Below are 17,898 nucleotides of genomic sequence, written 5' to 3'. Positions count from 1 at the left end.
GAACAGCTGAGACTCAAACTGGTGCTTCAGTATAGGGTGCTGGCATTGCAGGCAGCAGCTTAGCTCATTGCACCACAATGCTGGCCTCTAGCTTTGCTTTTGAAGTATACTGGTGCTCTCTTCTGCCTAAATCTACTCTCTGGTGGTTTGGAGTAGGAATAAGCAGAGGATAGGAAAGTGGGCCAGGGATTCTCTCAGCGACTAAAATACAGCCATTGTCCATGTGCTTTGCAAAAGTAGAGGCAAAAAGAACACAGGCAGCCCTGAGTTGTCCTATGGGATGTTGTTTCCTGCATTCTAAACAACATACTTCACACTGGAGCCCTGCTAGGTGAATGCAGACAGACAGTCCTTGTTGAGAGAGGTTGTGGACTATAGACTGAAATGAAGGCATTTGGATCACCAAGTTAGAGTACTAGAGTGTTATACTGTGAAACACATGTGGGCCATGGGAAAACGCCAGCTGGCAATGATAAAGTTCATGGTTGCTATAATCAGAGCAAGCAGGACATACAGCATATCATTCCCTTCTTGGGCGCTAGACCTTGGTCAGCCCCTGAGGGATTTTTACGGAACTGAAACCTTGGACTCAACTAGCTTGGAATGAAAATTGTTAGCACTGAATTTTTAAATATGAAAGCAGGAGAACTCACTTGTAACCCTCATCTCTACTTTTTCTTCCTCCTGGCTACAAGTAATATAATGCAACTGTTGACTTAGATTTGCTGAATGTGAGAAACAGTGCTGTGAAAATCTCTCCTAAAAGAATTACGTTTCTAGCTGATCTTTCTAAACTGGATGAGTAACTGTAAAAAGAAGCTACAAATCTAAATGACAACTGGCAAGAGGGAGAGGTAATATTTGAGGTGAGGTAATATTTGAGTTGAAAAATGGAAAATGATTGGCAGTCCCAGTCATTTTATGTTACTTATTTGAGTTCCTAATTTTTGGGAAAAAGAAAGTGTGGTCCATTCCCAGTCCAGACAAAAGGAAACAGTTGATTAGAACATTGGAAAGTGCTGACGGCTCATGTATGAGCAGTCCAGAGTTTGCTTGCTCCTGGCACAGAACATTCTGTCATATGAAGTATTGCACCATTTGTCAGGCTCTGGACACATCCACAATAGCAAAGTAAGAATGAGCTCTGGTGAGCTGAAGAGTGGCTTGGCTGATCGTGCACTCAGAGGCATCATCACGGCTGACAGGGAGTGGTCTAGTTCCTGGGTGCTAGAATGGGGGTCTCTGGGGCAGAGGTGGGCTTGCCTGCCCTGCCTTCTCATGAGTGATTTGGTTCTTCTCCGACCAGAGTGGCTTAGCTCCCATCCTCTGCCCTGAGGACACAGGAATTTCCTTGCAGGTCACGACGTCGTGCTGTGTCCCCGGGACTAGTTCTCACACTGGATTTTACTTCCAGGGCCTGGCTGTCTTCCTTTGCAACAGCACTACTCAGGTTCTCCTGAGCCTTGTTCCCACGTTTCTGAATGCAGAAGAGCATTATGCACACCCCACCGGGGACAGGGTGGCCAGTGGGACACTGGGACCAGCGAGGAGGGGCAGACGACAAGACTGTATTAATCAAGTTGTATTTTACTGGGGATTTTTGCCAACTAAGTAGATTTTTAGCTGCTGTCATCACAAAATAACTTTATCATATGATAGACATGAGGGTATGTCAAAAAGCTTGTGAACAAATGGATTTAAGATAGCACACATTTCTCATGAACTTTTAAGTCCTTTACATTAGTCTCCTATACTAATGGTAACCATTTTACCATCTGTATGTATCCCATAACATCATGTTGTAAACCTCAAATAAACACAATACAATTTATTTTACAAAAAGCAAAGAATGTACAGTGGTCACTCTGGAGGGGATAGGGTTATGTCCTCAGACGAGGGAACCGTTAGTACTTCAATAACTTAAAGGAGAGTGTGTGGCCGGCGCCGCGGCTCACTAGGCTAATCCTCCGCCTGCGGCGCCGGCACTCCAGGTTCTAGTCCCAGTTGGGACGCCGGATTCTGTCCTGGTTGTTTCTCTTCCAGTCCAGCTCTCTGCTGCAGCCCGGGAGTGCAGTGGAGGATGGCCCAAGTGCTTGGGCCCTGCACCCCATGGGAGACCAGGAGAAGCACCTGTCTTCGGATCGGTATAGTTCTGGCCAAAGAGGCCATTTAGGGGGTGAACCAATGGAAGGAAGACCTTTCTGTCTGTCTCTCTCTCACTGTCTAATTCTGCCTGTCAAAAAAAAAAAAAAAAAAAAGAGGAGGGTGTGAGCCCTGTCTTTGCTAGACCCTTAATCCACTGTCAAGAATAATTTTCCCCTCTCATTCCGTAACTTGCAGGTCAGAAAAATCTGTTAGAGGGAGAGAGTTGGTCTGTCAAATACTGCTGAGTTTTCTACCTTTGCCAAATGCATAATCATAGCCTGTGGACAGCAGACATCCACACAGAACCAGCTAGCCTCTAACCATATTTGCTTGATTGATTAAATCATTAAAACTTAATATTTTGGCACATTTTCCCCTGAAATCAGTGGGAGATCCGAAGACTCCTCACTGTTCCCCTCACCCCGCCATGGGAGCAGCATTTGGGTCTTTGTAAGGAGTGCATGGTAGGATGTGTGCTCTGTGGCTGATGCCGACACCTCTGCGGCCACACTGCCAGGTGCTTGGACCATTGAAGCCAAGCACTGGGTGCTCAGCCTGTGGACAGAAGCTGGAAACTGGAGCTGGAGTTGTCATCCACAACTAGCTAGGAAGTGCCTGGAAACCTTCCTTCCAGTCACCAGCCAGTGACTTATATTAGCAAATCTTTATTGTCATCCAGCTGCAAATGATCCTGGGATATGTAGTTTGTAAACTCCCAGAGTTAGCATCTCAGAGTGGAAGAGAGAAGCAGGGTTAGCAGCAAGAGACAGCCACCAGCATTCCACACTGGAGCCCCTACCCCATCTTCAGAAATGTTGGCTGGGTTGCCCAGAGTCGCAAGAAGGTTGGGATTCTTAGGGAAGTATACAGGATGGAAAAAGCCCATTCTCTTCCAGTTTTATCAAGCCACTTTAAAAAGAAGAAAGTGCTTCACTTTTAATTTTTCTTATTGAAGGAAACATTAAAGATGCAACGTATATCCATGGTGGCCCAGATGGTTGTTAATAACATGCGTGCTCTACCACTGGAGTTGTATGGGGAGGAACTGTCATGAACGTCATGTAACACATACTGTTCAAAACACGTGGTTCATCTTATTTTCTTTAATTTACAGTAATTTTCTGCATGTAGGAGTAATATGTGCTCACTGTGAAAATTTTTAAAAATAATTTAAAGAAGAAAAATAAAAATCCCTGAAGAGTCTAGTCCATCAGCCTCTGTTAACTTTTCGTAACTATCATTTCAGTATAGAAGATAGATGCTGTAAAATGAAAACAATCACTGTGTTTATGTTTTTGAAAGTTTGATCACTTCTTGGGTGGTTTCTCCTGAGCCCTTAGAATTGTAAAGCCAGAAAGAGTCTCATTTCAGAGGTAGAAACCAAGATGAGAACGTTAGTGTTTAAACTCCAAATCTCTGGTCATTTCAGCATCCCCCATTCCCCCACCTGCTCAGATTTATCTGTCATTTTTCCTTTTGCTGAAAGAAGACTTTGTTTAAAAAAAAAAAAAAGGAAAACACATTGTTTATAAGTTGTATTTTTAAAACTGTATCAAATTTGTTTTCCTGGCTCCTCTGAGGGATTTATTTTTACAATTTTTATTTTATTTATTTGAAAAGCAAAGTGGCAGAGAGAGGGAGAAAGAGAGGTTTATCAATCTTTTGTTTGCTGGATCACTCCCCAAATGCCCGCAACAGCCGTGATCTGGAACCAGAGAGTGGGTTGATGACTGCAGATTAAATCCAGCATGCAGGCCCCTGAATTCCTCCAACTGTAAAACAGATTAGGCCTCATGATGCCGCATCATTTCTAAGGCAATAATAGGCATTCATGAATTTGCCAACTTGAACATGAGTTGGCATAAATACCTGACACCTAATAAACTGACATTACTTTCTGCAGAATATTTTCTATCAGAGTGTATTATGAACTTAAACGGATTCTTTTAAATTATGTCAACTAGTAATTAATGTACCTAAAGTAGAAACTTCTCATGGCATCAAAAATTGCTTTTCGTTGTACTATTGTTAGGCAGAAACAATCTTAAACATCTGAATTCTGCTTTCTTGGCACATGCTCCTACTTTATCATGTTCCTTTTTTTTTTTTTTTCTATTGTAGGTGGTCAGATGCTGATTGAAAGAATAGGATCAAGCATAGAAGTGGCTCTTCTTTCCCTTTAGGCCCATTACCAGAGAAAGGAGTTTATACCAGATTTTCAAAAGGCTGGATTACTCAGCAACAATGGAAACATGTATGATTCAGCAAAACTCAGTCTCAGTTTGGTTGCTCACTTTTATTTGTCATTTTTGACACCACCTTCTAAGGTAAATGTGATATATCTGTTTGATTCATGAGCATTAGAAATCTGCAAACATGAATTAACAAAGAAGAATTTCAAGGCATGAACACTGCTTCTGTTATTAAAGTTGAGAAGTTTTTCTCCAGTGAATGAAGTATGGCATGGGTTTAACTCACACAGAATCTGTTCAGAAGTCTAAAAATCGGAACACTTTGTTCATTCTTGCTTCTGCTCCCCATTTTCTGGGGGAGTTGGTGGTGGAGGTGGGGATGGGGGGCAGGGACTCCCTGAACTGCAATCTAAACAAAGTGGGCCATGGGCTGGGCCTTTCTTTAGACTACAGTCCTGGCCAAGTTTCCTTCCATTTAGTTGACTTAAACTCCTAGATGGAAACAAAGGGCAGCCGGTCTCTCTTAGAGTGTGTCTCATAGAGACACTGGGCTGGTTAACTGGCTGAGCCTTAGTGTTATGATCCACAACATGGGAATACAAAGGGCCTTCAAAGTGTTCATGGAAAATGTGTGATGAGAAAAAAATCATACATTGATTTCAAAATTTTTTTGTAGCAAAACATAATTCCATTTTTCCATGAGTTGTTTGAGTCCCCTCATTTGGCCTTCCTGGATATAGTGTTTCAGAGGATTACGTGAAATGATGTGTATGAAGTGTGCAACCGAAGTAAAATCTCACTTATGATTAAAGGAACTCTCTGACTTGTCAGGTGAAGCCATGGTCCACGTTCCTCCTCTCGGTAAAACATTGTGGTGAGTGCCCATGCACGCTAATGCTCTCGGCTAGAAGCTTCACAACCAGGTGGGGCCGACCACCAACAACACTGGCTTCACCTGGAGGATTTCCCAGTTAAGTGCAACCCCGCCCCAGACCTGCGGAATAAGAGTTTGCATTTTAACAATGTCCAGGTGATTCAGAAACACATGAAATCTGAAGACGCCTATGACAAATAACGCTTAATAAGTGTTTGCTCCAGAATCATTTGATTCCAGCTATTCTTGCTTTAGGAGTTATATACCTTTCACATGAAACCAAATACATGCGAAAAGAGAGATGGTTATTTCTAAGAAAACTAAGTTAAATGCTTTGATAAATGAGTTATAAAAATACTGTTGAAGTAGTGGTATGCGAGTTAATGGTACCATTGGTTGAACTCTGTAATTAACAAACAATTATTCTTAGGTGTCTAAATTTTAACTGGAAAGTGATCCCTGTTAGGAATTTGGAAAACATTATGTTGAGTGAAATAAGCCAATCCCAAAGGGACAAATACCACTTGTTCTCCTTGATAGGTGACAACTAACTGAGCACCAAAAAGGAAACCTGTTAAAGTGAAATGAACACTATGAGAAATGGTGACTTGATCAGCCCTCACCCTGACTGTTGATGAGCAGCTTAATATGTTATCCCTCTTAGTATTTTTTTTGTTTGTTCTACTTAATACTTTTGGTTGAATACTGTAATCAATACACAATTCTTCTTAAGTGCTGAAACTTAACTGAAAAGTGATCACTGTTAAATATAAGAGTGGGAATAAGAGAGGGAAGAGATGTGCAATTTGGGACATGCTCAAGCTGACTTACCTCAAACGGTAGAGTTAGAAACATACCAGGGGATTCGAATTCAATCCCATCAAGGTGGCATGTACCAATGCCATCTCACTAGTCCCAGTGATCAATTTCTGTTCACAATTGATCATAATGATAGGACTAAGAACCAAAGGGATCACATAAACAAGACTAGTGTCTGCAAATACTAGCTGATAGAATCAAAAAGGGAGAGAATGATCCAACATGGGAAGTGAGATACACAGCAGACCCATAGAATGGCAGATGTCCTAAACAGCACTCTGGCCTCAGAATCAGCCCTTAAGGCATGCAGATCTGGCTGAAAAGCCCATGAGAGTATTTCAGGCATGGAAAGCCAAGACACTCTGGGGAAAAAAAAAAAACCTAAATGAAAGATCTCCGTGAGTGAGATCCCAGTGGAAAGAATGGGTCATCAAAGAAGGAGGTACCTTTCTCTGAAGGGAGAAAAGAACTTCCACTTTGACCATGGCCTTATCTAAATATGATCAGAATCGGTGAACCCAGGGGGCTTCCATAGCCTTGGAAACTCATGACAAGAGCCTAGGGTGATTACTGAGGCCATAAACAAGAGTGTCAATTTGTTAAGTCAACAACAGGAGTCACTGTGCACTTACTCCTCATGTAGGATCTCTGTCCTTAGTGTGCTGTACATTAACTAGTACTCAAAGAGTATTTTTCACTTTGTTTCTGTGTGGGAGCAAACTGTTGAAATCTTTACTTAATGTATGCTAAACTGATCTTCTGTATATAAAGAGAATCGAAAATGAATCTTGATGTGAATGGAAGGGGAGAGGGAGTGGATTAGGGGAGGGTTGCGGGTGGGAGGGACGTTATGGGGGGGGAAGCCATTGTAATCCATAAGCTGTACTTTGGAAATTTATATTCATTAAATAAAAGTTAAAAAGAAAGTTCCTACAGATGTGAAAAATTTGAAAATCCTGGGTGCAAAAACTTATAAATCTTAATGATGGTGTTTGGAACTTAGTAAAACTAAGTTGTGCTTTCTGCAAACTAAACTCTCTAACAAGCATTTCCAGAGCTATGATTTTCAAACTCTGTATTTGCTAACCAATCAAAATTCCGACACAAGCAGGCTGCCTTGAGATGTATGATGCCTAACCACCAGGTGAGTATCAGAGTAGGCTTAGTAATGTGTCTTCAGCCACTTATACTAAGCTTTGCAAACTAGGAGTAACTCATGGAGAAAACTGTTTCTTAAACATCTACCAAAATCTGAAGCTTTTTCACAGAAAGCAAAGTCTATGTGTTGAAAGCAGTGAGACTTGGAGTGTGAGGGCTTGGTTTGAGTCTGGTCTCTGTCATTTAGTTCCTGACTTAATATCATTGGGAGGTTAGCAACCACAGTATCCATCTGACAAATTTGGTGAAAAGGCTGATTTGTTGATTGCCCACATGTGAGTAATGTTATTTATATATTACCTAACTTAATTCTCTGATATATATCTAATACATGAGGAATATAGTTCACTATTATTAAAATGGCAGAGATAAATTGGAACCAAATTATGTTCTATACATGTAGCTGTGTTATTATACCAACCTGTCTTGAGTAGTTTGTGAAATTCATATGCATATGAGGGTAATTTAAAAAGTTCACTGAAAAGTGGAATTAAATTCACATTTTCTGTGAACTTTTTGAAGACCCCAGTATATGTTGTTTAGAAATAGAATGCCAGCTAGTACTGTCAGTGTTCTGATATTAACTGGGACTATAGTGACCACAAACAACATGTTAAGTGTCCAGTATCCAATATGTCTTGTCTGCTGGATGCTGGGACTGAGGGACCCAGAGAGGGAAGATACTAAGTTGAAAGAAGCTTGAAGTTAGGCAATTGTTAAACCGTCGCAAATGTTTCATTCCACAAATGAAGTTCTTGTGGGGCAGGTATTTGGCATAGTGGTTAAGTTACTGGTTGAGAAACCTGCATCCCATTTTGGAGGTACCTGGATCTGAGTCCTGGCTTTGGCTCCTGACTCCAGATTCATGCTACTGCAGACCCTGGGAGGCAGTGGTTATGGCTCAAGTTCTTGCTGCCCACGTGGGAGACCTGGATTGCCTTCCTATCTCCCAGTTTCAGGGCAGCACAGTCTAGGCTATTGTGGGCATTTGGAGAGTGATCCACCAGATGGGAGCTGTCTCCCTCTGCCTCTCAAATAAAAATTAAAAGGCTATTATAAATTGGAGGTGACTTTCTGTCACTGTCTAACTCTATCAAATAAAAATTAAATAAATAAATAAATTTTGGAGGCGACTTTAAGAAACATGAACCAGCAATGATGAAGAACCAGTCACAAATGAGTTTGGGGGAAATACGAAGTGAAAATGCTTGTAATTGTCGTCTAGAGTTGAATTCATTCACCTCCTGGCTCTATTAATATCACCCAAGTTGTAGCCTTGCTGCTGGTCCTTGTTCATATTCCCCAGGCTGTGAGTGATGTGGGAGGCCGACTCATTGAGATCTCCTGCTGTGGGATCAGAGACATGGAAGGAATACTGTGTCCAGTGTGCACTGTGCCTGGCATGTTAGGTATGTCACACATTCCACCAAGTATTGTGTATATTCCGAGATGCTCACTTTGTAGATTCAGCATGTGACGTTCAGAAAGGTGCAGGGGCTTGACTAAGATAACTAGTTGGGAACCGCCATGCCGCAGCACCGGCCCATGCTGTGCCTTCTAGAGTTGCTGTAGCAGATGTGAGCAGTGGAGAAGGCAGGCTGCTTTCTTAAAAAAAGGTGACTCACATCATTTGCCACTCAGACTCCCCTCTGCCAGCAGATGGCCTGGGAAATCTTCCAATATGATCATGGCAGAAAAAGAACTGAGTGAGTTGAATGTAGTACTGGTGTCCCATCCAGAAATTAAAACTCACAGTAACTTTTGTTCTGCTCTCTACAAATGGAAGCTCAAATTGTTTGTCAACTGAAAGAGCACAGAGAACAACTTTTGATGGTGGTGAAGCCAAAGTATCTCAGAAGTTTTGGTGTGCCATAGACAAGCTCTTCCCTGCTGGAGAGATTTCTGTGAATCAGACATGGTAGCCACATACTAGAACAGTGTTGCAGAGCACTTTGTAGTGCTGACAAGGTAAGAGTCTTGTGATACCATATTTATTGACAGATGTCATGTCTTACTTTGAAACTGGGGATTCCAACCAAAGGTAGGCCCTGCGTTCCTAATAACTAAATTTTCTCCCAGCAGGAGAAGTATACTGCATTCACAAACAATATATCCTCCCAGTAAATGGTCACATCTCAAACTTCAAAATGTGGATTGTAATCCTTTCTCTAGGAAGAAATTTTCCCTGTAAAGCAAACTCTCACTGGTTTCAGTGACAGTGACTGAATAGCATTAAGTCTGAACAACACTCCTGTTTGGAAATGTCAGACATGAGAGGAGAAATTAGGGACTGAATGGAAGTGTGCTGTGGCTAACATGGAAATGGAGATGGGTTTTTCTTGTAGTCCTCTTGAATTACAAACACCACTGAGTGACTTCACTGATGATCTTCTGGAATTAAAAATACTTGATAAAGTGAATAATAGAAATTTATCAAAACACTTTTTATTGTGAAAATACACCTCCCAGTGTTTTTAAAAAGTATATAATTGTAGGAAATCTCCCTAACTATTGTGTGCTAAGTATTTGTAGACTTCTCTCCAGGTGCATTTGTCCATGAAACTAACTGGTGACTCAGCATCATGTTTGGGCCTTTTTTTTAAATTTTGAGATGGACAAAGGAATGGAGAAATATTGAAAGGAGGAGAGGGAAAGACAGATCTCCCATCCACTGCTTCACTCCCCAAATGCCCACAATGACAAGAACTAGATGAGGCCAAAGCTGGGAGCTGGGGACTCAATCCAGATCTCTCATGTGGGTAGTAGGAACTCATGTAGGAGCTCAGTCACTTGCCCATCACCTGGTACCCGCCAGGATGTGCAGTAGCAGGGAGCTGGAGTCATGAGCTAGAGCTGGAACTCTAATCCAGGAAGTCTATCTAATGGGATGCCACCATCTTGACTGTCAGGCCAAGTGGCTACTCCACAATTTGAGATCTTTATGAAAAGTCTAATCTCAGGCCCCACTCTAGATCTGCTAAGTAAGAACTTGTCTTTTGCCTTGGAGTCAGGGTGAATGGCAATGCTGTAGATGACCTCATGGGGCTGTATTTCAGGGCAAGGAAAGAAAATTGTGTCCCCAGTCACCACCTCTCAGCGTGGCTTGGATACTCTTTGGCTGTAGCAGTTATACTAAGGTTCTGGAGAACCTGAGTGTTCTAAAAACTATTTTCATATTTTTTTCTTTGGTTTTTAAAGTGTTTTTTTTTTTAACTTGAAAGAGTGATGTGGAAGAGCAGGGGTGTGGGGAATATCTTCCATCCTCCGGTTCATTCTCCAAATGTCTGCAACAGTTGGGGTTGGGCCAAGGCAAGGTCAGAGCCTGGAGCCAGGAACTCTGGGTCTTTTGGGTAGCAGGAACCCAAGTCCTTGGCCATCATCTTCTGTCTTCCAGAGTACATTTTAGCCATAACCTGGCTCTGAAGTGGAGGAGGGACTTGGTCCTAGGCACTCCAGTTTGGGATGTGAGTATCCCAATGGGTAGCCTAACCTGCTGTGTCACAACACCACCCCGTACATGTATATTTTTTCAGCCAATTTTGCTGCCATTTCACATAGTAATCATGTCATTTCCCTCAGAATGAGAAGTCAGTGCTGCTTGAGAAACTGCATATGTCCTCTTTTTCCTTTTGTAACTAAGTTATATTTTCCCACAAAAAATGATAATGTGAAATGATTAATTTTAGCTTTGCTGAAACTATCAAACTGGAAATCCTTAAATTTACACATTTTAGGCTTTCAAGTATAGATGTAATTTCTGGTCTGTCAGTTTTCAGTTACTCTCTCTACTACAGAAATACTGAATTAAAGGTTTGTGGTACCTTCAAGGGTCATTGTCATGCTTTTGAAATATTTGGAAGTTGGATTAGTTTTTAAAACTAATATTCAACTGGTTAAAATTATAAATTCAAAAGGCTAGTTCTTTGTGCATTTCAGTTCAGCTAAAAAATCATATTACTCTATCCCCAAATCTACCAAATTTTAACAATTTAAGGATGATTTTTAGTGTTAAACTCAAAGTTTTAAAGTATATATTTAAATACATTTGATTTTCTCTTTATCTGATTCATCAGGTTTATTGCATACTTATACTGCTGAGTAACATTACAACTTATTTACAAATTTAGTCTATTTTTAATATTTCCATACTACATATAAATTTAGTACAATTTCTAACAAAAAATTACAAGTCAAAATAAATTATTATAGTGCATACTTTAAATTGGAATCACAAGACTGACCTGTCATTTTAAGAATTTTACTGTGGTAAGAACAATGAACATGAGATCTGCGCTCTTTAACAAATTTCTAAGTGCACATTATAATATTGTTAATGCTAGGTACCATGTTCTGCAGGAAATCTCTAAAACTAATGCAACTTGAGTAACAAACTTTATGCCTGATGGGCAACTGCCAGCAGCCCCCCCCCCCCAACCTCTGGTGACCACTGTTATTCTGATTTGATGAGTATGACTATTTTATGTTAAAGTGCAATCATGAAGTATTTCTGAGACTGCTTATTTGACTTAGCATGAAAACCACCCAAACCCATCCATTTTGTCTTAAACTGTAGAATTTCTATTATTTTAAAGGCTGGATATTATTCAATTGTTATTTTTTCAAATACTTATTTGAAAGGCGTAGTGACAGAGAGGCAGAGATAGAGATCTTCCATCTGCTGGTTTACTCCCCAAACATCTGCAACAACTGGGCCTGGGCCAGGCCAAAGCTAGGAGCTGAGAATTCCATCTGGATCTCCTATGTGGGTTGCAGAGGCCCAAATACTTGGGCCATCTTCTGCTGCTTTACCAGATGCATTGGCAGGATGATGGATCAGAAGTTGAACAGCCAAGAACACTCCAATACAGGGTGGCAGTGTCACAGGTGGCAGCATAACCATCTGTGCCACAATGCAGGCTTCCACTGTATTAATAGTTAATGACATTTCTCTACCAGTCATCTGTGAATGGACAGTTAGGTTGGTTCTTCATCATGATATTGTGAATAGTGCTGTAGTTGTTTGGGGGAATCTCCATACTGTTTAAACAGCAACTGTGCCATTTTGCATTCTCACCTCCAGTGTATAAGGATTCCAATTTCTCCATATCCCTATCTTTTTCTTTGGAATTTTGAGAGGCAGAGAGAAAGAATGAGTTCCCACCTGCTGGTTTACTCACCAAATACTCAGGTAGTTAAAGCTGAGAAGCTAGGAACCCAACTAAGGTTCCTTCGTCAATAGGAGGAACTCGATTATCTAAGCCATCACCTCTAGCTCCCAGGGTACACAATAACAATCTGGAATCAAGCATCAGAGCTTGGGATTGACCCAGGAACTCTGATGTGGGATGCGGATGTCCTAACAGGTGCAAGGTGACATCTCATTGTGGTTTCGTTTGCATTTCCCTCATCATTAGTGATGTGCAATGCAATATCTTTTCATATCAGTATGCTGTCTTTGGAGAAGTGTGTACTGAAGTCTTTAACACTTCTTGAAACTGGATTTGTTCTCTTACTAATCTGTAGGAGTTTGCTAAGTATTTTCGGTATTAACTATTTATTCATTATATGATTTGCAAGTATTTTCCCCCATTCCCTAGGTTGCCTTTCACTGTTTCCCTGGCTGTGCAGAAGCTTATTACTTTGATGTGTCTGTTGGCTTTTTCTGCCTGTGCCTTTTGGTGCAAATGACCATTGCCAGTATGATTGCCAAACTTTTGCCCTAGGTTTCCTTGTGATAATTTTACAATTTCAGGTTCTTATACTTAAGTTCTTATTCTATGTTGACTTAATTTTTGCATGCGATTTAAGATAAGGGTCTAATTTCACTCTTGAGCATATGGACATTTGATTTCCTTAACACCATTTGTTGAAGAGACTGTCCTTTCTCAACTGTGTGTTCTTGGCAGTCTTGTCAAAAATCAGTTGATGGCTGGCGCTGTGGCTCAATAGGCTAATCCTCCGCCTTGCGGCGCCGGCACACCAGGTTCTAGTCCCAGTCGGGGTGCCGAGTCTGTCCCGGTTGCCCCTCTTCCAGGCCAGCTCTCTGCTGTGGCCAGGGAGTGCAGTGGAGGATGGCCCAAGTGCTTGGGCCCTGCACCCCATGTGAGACCAGGAGAAGCACCTGGCTCCTGGCTCCTGCCATCGGATCAGCGCGGTGCGCCGGCCACAGCGCATGGGCCACAGCAGCCATTGGAGGGTGAACCAATGGCAAAAGGAAGACCTTTCTCTCTGTCTCTCTCTCTCTCACTGTCCACTCTGCCTGACAAAAAAAAAAAAATCAGTTGACCACACACGTATGGATTTATTTCTGAACTCTCTATTCTGTTCGCTCAATTTATGTCGTCTTTGTGCTGGTATCATACTGTATTAATTAAAGTTTACATATATGTGTGTATGTGTGTGTGTGTGTGTGTTATATTTGAACGGCAGAGTTAGAGGAAGAGACAGATCTTCCATTCACTGGTTTACTTCCTAAATGGCTGCAAGAGCCAGAGCAGGACTGGTCTGAAGGCAGAGCCAGGAGCTTTTTCTGGGTCTCCTGTGTGGGTACAGGAGTCCAAGCACTTGGGCCATCTTCTGCTTTGCCAGACACATTAGCAGGGAGCTAGTCAGAAGCAGAGCAGCCAGGACTCGAACTGGTGCCCATATAGGATGCCAGTGCTGCAGGCAGTGGCTTAAGCTGCTATGCCATAGTGCTGGCCCTGAAGTTTATAATATATTTCTTTGTATTTTCTATATTTATGTGAAATGTATGCATAATGATAAATACACTATTTACCATACAAGATCTGTTATTTTTAATTAGTTTGTTTGCATGATTTTGTTTTCTTTAGCTTTTGCTTTTTTTTTTCTTCAAAGGAATCTATGCATTGTAGATGAGAAATTTCTGCCAGCTACACTGACTGAACGTGGAAAGCACTGATTTTTGCAAAGATGAACCTGACATTAACTTGCAAACTCCATTTTGAGGACAGTATGGGAGTTACTTTTATTTATTTTGTCATGCTTTACTTTTTTTTTTTTTTTTTTTTTTTTTTTGTCCATCAATGTGCCTTCACTCAAAAAATACATCACAATACTAATGTTCTGGAGCTTTTTGCTTGGCCCACTTTGATCAAATAGTTGCCTTTTTTTTTTTTTAAAAAAAGATTTATTTATTTGAAAGGTGGAGTTACGGAGAGAGGGCTTCTATCTGCTGGTTCACTTCCCAAGTGGTCACAGCTGCAGGAGATGGGCCAATGTGGAGCCCAGGAGCCAGGAGCTTCCTCTGGGACTCCCACGTGGGTGCAGGGACCCAAGTACTTTAGCCATCTTCTACTGCTTTCCTAGACATAGCAGAGAGCAGGATTGGAAGTGGAACAGCTGGGATTTGAACTGGTGCCCATATGGGATGCTGGCACTGCAGGCAGCAGCTTTACCCACTGCAGCACAGCGCCGGCCCCCAGATCAAATAGTTTTGATAGAAAAAGATCCCTACAATTATTTCCTTAGGAACTGCTGTAGCTTGGTGGGCTCCATTGCCTTTCACTTGGGTCCTTGAGTAGACAGAGCTGGCTTTCTGTATCAGTTTTCCTCACTCATTCAGATGTGTGCTGTGTTGTATGTTGTGCTGTGTTACATGCATGTACATAGACCAACCCCCAGGCTCATGGCTTTTGGAAGATTTTCTTAATTGACTAGAATTCGAGGATTAGCTACATCACTTAAAAATATGCGTGGTTTCTTCAGTCACGGATACTTGAGGTATCTCAAGAGTTCTGTGTCCAGCAAGCTAGCAGCTGCCAGGCTTCAGGGTCACGAGGTGCAGAGGACCACAGGCTGAGGGCCTGTGCTCACTGTGTGTAGTGCCACAGGCCCTCCTGGCATGACGGCATGCCCAGGCCATGGTATGGGTCTGCCCCTGGGGAGAACAGTGGGTTCCTTCCTATTTGCTTTCCTTCCCTCTACTCCATGAGCCCAGCTGGGTGGGCAACCTGAGGGTTTAAACTTGAGGATTGGGGCCAGCGCTGGTTGCTTTGCACACGTGCCTTCTGCGTGCTCTGTGTGTAAATCCCATGGCATTGCTGTTGACATCCCCAGTTTAGCCACACGTTTCTGACAGGCTGGAGGAAGCACTGGTAACTGACATTTTTGGTTTTGTTCAGATAATGAAAAGCTTTTGTAAAACAGCTGAGTGTCAACATGAGTTTTATGGCTGCAATCTTTTAAAACAAAATTATTTAGGGTCCAAAACAAAGGCAAGGGGGGGCAAATTTTAAAAAAATCAAACAAATTGAAGGTACTGATTTTGTCACAAATCATTACAAATCCCCCAACACACTGAAACCACCAAATCGCCACAAGTTTAGAAAAAACAGGCGCTTGATTTCAACACTCAGTGGTTTCCTTTTGCTCCTTCTGCACCTTTGCTGTCTGATTGGTGACGCTATTGAAACAGGACCTAAGCCCGCCACGTGCAGCAGCCAGCCGGCTGCCACTGCCATCTCTGCCTCTGTGAGGGGCAGCCTGTCGCGGGGGACCTTGCTGGCGTTGTGCTGGGATGCATGCCCGCTGTCCCCAAACGCATCCTTGATCTCCTGCCTGGGCTTCCTGCCATCCTCCCCCGAGTCGCTGTGGCTTTTGTGGCTGTGGAAGCTCCCCTCACTGCCCTCTGTATCGCAGTCCTGGGTGCTGGTGGAAGAGGGGGCAATGGAGGAGGAGATGCAGTTGGAGGTGGGCAAGGTGCTTCGGGAGTTGGAGGACTTGGCCCTGTTGTACCCGTGATCTTCCTTGGGGTCTCCGCTGACTGCCGGGTGATGGCTCGCTCCCAGTCTGCACCTGCGGCTGCCAATGCCATTCCACTGGGAGTGACTGGCAGGGGCCGGACGCCAGGAAGCAACCCTCCACTCAGAACCCGTGTTCCATTCTGTACCACTGCTGGGGGAGCTTGTAGAGGGGCTTTGTTTCTCTTGAAGGAACTGCCTGGCCAGATGGGTGGACCCAATGCGTTTTGACACCTGAGGAGAGCAGTTGAGTGAGCCCCTGTGGGGGTGGGTGGTGTCTTTTTCAAAGCCTGAATTAGATTTTGTCTATACTCTGGATCCATGCTCACAATGACCCTGTCCCGATGCTGACTCCTCTCCCTGTCCACTTAAAACACTTTGACAAATTACGTCGCACTGAGTTCTTCCACCTGGTAGGTGCATTTGTGAAGGACAGGAAATGTTCCAAGATCCAGTTGTAAATATTCTTCTCCAGCAAGCCTTGGTCATAGAGTGCTCGGTGGCCACGAGGAGGAGGCAGCTGAGTGTGGTTTGCAGTTGGGGTTGTGCCTGGCATCGTAGGGCACGTCCAAGGGGGCAGGGGACGGGATTGTCCTGAGGACCAGCTCCCCAAGTCTCTCCAATGAGTGTTTGCTGTCCTGCAGCCAGTTCAGGTTGGTTAGCACCACAATGCTGGTCCCTGAATTTATTTTCATACGTTGAACCATTCTGGCATTCCAGGGCTGTTTCTACTTCATTGTGATTGCTTTTGTATGCTGTTAAGTTCAGGACTGTTTTCCTATAGCTTTCTTTTGGCCTATGGTTTTCTTTCCTGTGTTTTTGGATTAGGTATTAGGGCAGTATGACCTAATAGAATGAATTTGAAAGTATTTCCTTCAGCCTTTTGGAGGAGTTTGAGAAGAACTGATGTTAATCCTTTAAATATTAAAGATTCACTGCAATCCCAAATTTCCAAGGGCAGTCTTCACACATCTAGAAAAAACAATCCTAAAATTCATATATAAACATAAAAGGACAGAGCACAGGAAAGCATACAGTCAAACCAAAGAAAAGAAAGTGGAAATCTAAATATTGTTGGGAATCTACAGGATACTATTAAAAAAACCAACATTCTGATTCTAGGAGTTACTGAAGGCATGGAGAGACAGAAAGGATTAGAAGGCCTTTTTAGTGAGATACCAGCAGAAAACTTCCCGGGTTTGAAGAAGGACAGACATCCAAGTACAGGAAGCTCATAGAACCCCCAGTAAACATGACCAAAAGAGATCCTCACCACGACACGTTGTAATTAAACTCACCACAGTGAAACATAAAGAAAAGATCCTAAAATATGCAAGAGAGAAACGTCAGATTACTCTCAGAGGATCTCCAATCAGACTCAAAGCAGACTTCTCACCAGAAACACTACAGGCTAGGAGGGAATGGTGAGACATAGCACAGGTGCTAAGAGAGAAAAATTGCCAGCCCAGAATATTATATCCTGCTAAGCTCTCATTTGTGAATGAAGGTGAAATAAAGACCTTTCATAGCAAACAGAAATTGAAAGACTTTGTGGCCACTCGTCCGGCCCTGCAAAAGATGCTTAAAGATGTGTTACACACAGAAACACGGCCATCAATATGAAAGAAGTAAAGGAAGAAAACCTCCCAGTAAAAGATCACAGGAAGCTCAATGCATATGTTAGAAATATTTTTGGGAAAATGGCAGGAAAAAGTTACTCCTTATCAATACTCACATTGAAGGTTAATGGCCTCAACTCTCCAGTCAAAAGACACAGACTGACTGAATGGATTAAGGAACAAAACCCATCTATTTGCTGCTTACAAGAAACACATCTTTCCAACAAAGATGCATGCAGACTGAAAGTGAAAGGTTGGGAAAAGATCTTCCATGCCAACAGAAACCAAAAAAGAGCGGGTGTAGCCATCTTAATATCAGACAAAATTAA

The 17,898-nt window shown here is 42.4% G+C and overlaps 1 pseudogene; it reads right to left on the bottom strand.

Moving 5' to 3' along the window:
* Positions 1 to 15,555: 15,555 nt before the first annotated feature.
* On the bottom strand, positions 15,556 to 16,657 carry LOC127492652 (forkhead box protein N3 pseudogene; annotated as a pseudogene).
* Positions 16,658 to 17,898: the final 1,241 nt, after the last annotated feature.

This window comes from Oryctolagus cuniculus, chromosome 16 (genome assembly GCF_964237555.1).
Source record: "Oryctolagus cuniculus chromosome 16, mOryCun1.1, whole genome shotgun sequence".
Lineage (NCBI taxonomy): Eukaryota > Metazoa > Chordata > Mammalia > Lagomorpha > Leporidae > Oryctolagus > Oryctolagus cuniculus.
The sequence above is the reverse complement of the archived record's forward strand: the minus strand, read 5'-3'. Positions and strand labels throughout refer to the sequence as shown.